A 4600-nucleotide genomic window follows, 5' to 3' on the forward strand; every position below is an offset into this window, starting at 1 on the left:
AGAGTTTCCAAAACGTTAATTCCGAATACAGAAAATCAGTATACGAGTACTCGTATTTTTGTCGAGTGTGATATTATTAAATTGTAATGATCGCTATAGCTATCCATAAAAAAATAAAGCTTAACGATAATGTAAATCTTTTTTTGCACATATTTATGATATCAAAGATACAAATTATCGATTAAAATTGATTAATTTTGTTTTATAATATTATATTATATTTATGTAACTTATGCCAATTGTATTAATTAAAAGCCATTCTAATTATAAGCTCGAAATAAGCCACGACTCTGTTTAACTTGTTTAACAAGTATACGAGTTCTAACTCTAATAATTACCGGTTCCTGGACTTGTAATTTTTTTTTTAATTTTTTCTAAGGATTTCATAAAGATGAAAACAGCTACAATTTAGAAGAACTAATTAGTAGAATTAAATAAGCTTTTAGTTTCAATCCTTATTTCTGCGTGTGATTCTTTTCCTCATTCTTCAAACTATTGTAAGTTCTTTATACTACAGGCAATGTAGCCGGCAGCAAAGTAGGTCTAGCAATACCGCAGTCATTGATCCTAATCGTTTGTCTACAATACACCATAAAACAGTTTCTCGAGTCGGTCTCAATGATGACCTCCGTGGAAAGGATTCTTCAGTACACGAACCTTCCTAAGGAGAAACCTATTACCTCGGACAATCCATCGCCACCTACATAGCAATCCCAAGAACAATTGATCTTGAAGAATGTCAACATGAAATATCATATGGATGATCCACCAGTTTTGAAAGTATAAAATAAACCGACTGTTCATTCTAACAAACATTATTTGTGTTTTAACACGTAATCGGGCTTTACAGAATTTGAACGTATCCATCGAGCCTGGTTGGAAAGTTGGGATAGTTGGACGAACTGGTGCTGGCAAGTCTTCCTTAATCTCAGCGCTCTTTCGTTTGTTCAATGAAGGTTTAGAAGGCGAAGTCAAAATCGAGACACAAGAACGGTGGGCCTGAGTGAATTGCGCAACATCTCCATTATATCATAGAAACCTGTGCTCTTTTCTGAGAGTTTACGTTACAATCTGGATCCGTTTAATCAGTACGATGATTTGAAGCTGTGGGAGGTGTTGCGGCAAGTCGAGCTGAATGATGTCACGCTGGACCACGATATCTTCTCTGGTGGTTATAACTTCAGCGTCGGTCAGAGGCAAATCATTCGAGGTCTAGCTATTAAATAACGAGACTACGCGCGCAGAAGGCGTCCTAGAGGGGTAGGGTGGGAAACGAATGCAGCGTTGGATAGCTGGAAGTGTCTACTATTCCAGTACGAAAACACGTTTTTGTCGCAGTAGTAGTATTTTTTCTATAGAGGTTAGAAACGAACTTGTTTTTTTCTCGTGCCGATAACAATGTGTGACGAAAAACACGAGCAACGGATCAATGTGAAATTTCTCGTTAAATTAAAAAAAACTCCGACTGAGTGCTATAAGTTGTTGAAAGAGGCCTATGGTGAGAATTCTCTATCTCGTGCGCGTGTTTTCGAATGGTATAAACGGTTTTCTGAAGGCCGAGAGAGCACCGAAGATGACCAACGTCCAGGTCGACCTGTCTCTGTTTCAACTCCGCAAACAGTGACCAAAATCAATGAAATTGTGCGCGGAGATCGTCGTATGAGCATTCGGATGATTGCTGAGACTGTAAACGCCGATAAAGAAACTGTCAGAAAAATTTTACATGACGAATTAAACATGAAGAAAGTCTGTGCGAAGTTGGTCCCAAAAAATTTGACCCCTGACCAAAAGCTCGTCCGTCAACAGATCTGCTCAGATTTTCTTGAGAGGTTAGATGAAGAGCCTGAATTGATGGAAAACATCATCACTTGCGATGAAACCTGGATATTCCAATACGATGTTGAAACTAAGCGGCAATCCATGCACTGGAAAACTCCTGCATCGCCAAGAATGAAAAAAGCAAGGATGTCGAAATCAAAATTTAAAGCCATGCTAATCGTTTTTTTCGACATCAACGGCATCGTGATGACTGAATGGGTTCCAGAGGGTCAAACTGTAAACCAAACTTACTATTTGACAGTTTTGGCAACACTGCGAGAGCGAGTTCGTAAGAAACGGCCGGAGTTGTGGAAAAACAAGTCGTGGATCTTACACCAGGACAACGCACCTGCCCATAACGCGTTGTCTGTGAAGCGTTATTTAGCCGCTAGAGGCACTCCAGTGCTCGAACACGCGCCGTACTCGCCTGATTTAGCACCCTGTGACTTTTTCCTGTTTCCGAAGATCAAGTCTGCCTTAAAAGGAACCCGGTTCGAGTCGATGGAAAAGGTGAAGCGAAAATCGGCGGAGCTCCTAAATGCTCTTACAAAAGAAGACTTCCAGCATTGCTTTGACCAATGGAAAAAACGAATGGAACGGTGTGTGGCGAGGGGAGGGGAGTACATTGAAGGGGAGCATTCAATTGTAGAATAATTTTAAAAATAAAACTCTTTTTCATAAGCAGTCTCGTTATTTAATAGCCAGACCTCGTATGTCTGGTCAGAGCCATCTTTGGAAACAATCGCTTGCTCGTTCTCGATGAAACCATGGCCAACATTTATCCTCATTGAGTCGTTACGAGTCTTTAGGATTGTATTTAAATATCATTTGGTGAAGACAATAAATTTGATTGATTAATTATATATTAATAAATAAGAGAGAGAGGGTGAGGGGGAGGGGGGAGAGGGGAGAGAGAGAGAGAGAGAGAATTTTAAATCTTAACATGTTTATAAATTTGAAACTCTATTTCTAGCACGGATGCTTTAATTCAGGATATAATAAGGAGCAGTTTTTTAAAGAATGCACCGTTATCATGACTGCACATTGTTTGAATACGATTATAGATAGCAATCGGATCATTGTGATGGAGAACGGTTCTATCGTGATAGGTTTTTCCGTTTTGACAATTAAAGTGTGAATGGGTTAAGAAGAATATTGATTTTGTAAAACAAAATTAAGAGATATAATTTTCTATGTAACTATCTAAAAAGTTTGTTCATAATAATTTTGATTAAAAGCATGATCAGTTCAATTTTTGAAAGATATTTAGAATAAAATTTATTCTAAAAAGTAAAATTTTATTCTTTATAAGGTTAAATATTGGGTTATTCTTATTCAAGACCAATTTAATTTTTACTCTTTACAGAGAAAATTTACTTCAAATTATTTAGAAAATTTAAAATTGATTTTTTATTATTAACAATATACTTTTTCCTGAAAATTCAATGTTAGGTATATAAAGAATAACGAGCTTTTTGGAAAATTTCGTAATATTCTGAAGAAAAGTCTTTATATGCATTTGTGATAATTAGAATTATTATGTGAATAGGAATTTGGTTGCCCATATGAGCTGTTACATGACAAATCAAATGGTTACTTTTCACAATTGGTGGAGAAGACGAGCAATCAGATGGCGCAAAGTCTTTTAGAACAGGCGAAGAAGGCTTACGAGAAGAATAACGATCATTGTGATTTGAATTTGTCGGCACAAAATACTGAGTGTGAGAGCGACACCACGCTTAAAGAACAGACCACTTTATAGATTTTCTATTTCTAAAAATGTTATACTACTTCTAAAAATATTATATATATACTATATATTGTACACAAAGTTATTTATATACAACGACTTATAAAACTGATCAACCCATGCCATTGGAAATTTTATTTTGAGAATTCGTGAATTAAAATATCTATTACAATTTAACATTATATTTATTTCATTATGTATTATTAAAAAGTCATTTTCGTTTATGCCTTTTTTGGATCAATTATTATAGTTACATTATGTATTACATTTATTCTGTTCTATGAGTCATTGCATGTAACTTTATAATATATACGTATATTTATACGTATTTTCTTATGTCAGTTAGTACACGATCAAATTTAAAAAGATAGAATAAAACAAAGAAGAGAACTATACTACGAAGATAACGTATAGTAACTCGAGAATAAGACGTAACTGTATGTTTAGTATTATTTGCTAACTTCTAATAATTTCAGTTTTATTTACTGCCCCATAATTACGTAGGCTGCTGGAAAAGTTTCTGCAAACAATCTGAAAAAAAAACATGTAAAATTCGGTAAATGGCTTTATTGCTTTTCGAAGTATTCGCCTTTAAGATCGATACATTTTTGCATATGCTTGAACCAATTTTCGAAGCATTTTTTCTACTCTAAGGCTGTAACCTCAGAAATCAGTATACGAAATGTTTCAACAGCTGCTTCAGGCGACTCAAGTCGCTCACCACGCATCTTATTTTTAATGTTTGGGAACAAAAAGAAGTCATTATGTGATAAATTAGGTGAATACGGACAATGAGTCATCAATTCGACATTATTATTGGATAAAAAATCAACGGTTTGATGTGCTGTATGACAGCTGGCGTTGTCATGATGAAGGATGATGCGACGATTTCGGTTTGTTCTACGCAATTCATTTATGACTTCTGGCAAACAAATTGTTGTATACCAATCAGTATTTACAGTCCTTCGATCCTCTAAAGCCACGGTTGTCACATGTCCGATATAACCGAAGAAACAAGCAATCATTTGCTTG

The 4600-nt window shown here is 35.5% G+C and overlaps 1 pseudogene; it reads left to right on the top strand.

The window, feature by feature from the left end:
- LOC108746598 overlaps positions 1–3580 on the top strand; it is a 12339-nt pseudogene extending 8759 nt beyond the window's left edge.
- Positions 3581–4600: the final 1020 nt, after the last annotated feature.

The sequence above is a fragment of the Trachymyrmex septentrionalis genome, unplaced genomic scaffold (assembly GCF_001594115.1).
Source record: "Trachymyrmex septentrionalis isolate Tsep2-gDNA-1 unplaced genomic scaffold, Tsep1.0 scaffold181, whole genome shotgun sequence".
Classification (NCBI taxonomy): Eukaryota; Metazoa; Arthropoda; class Insecta; order Hymenoptera; family Formicidae; genus Trachymyrmex; species Trachymyrmex septentrionalis.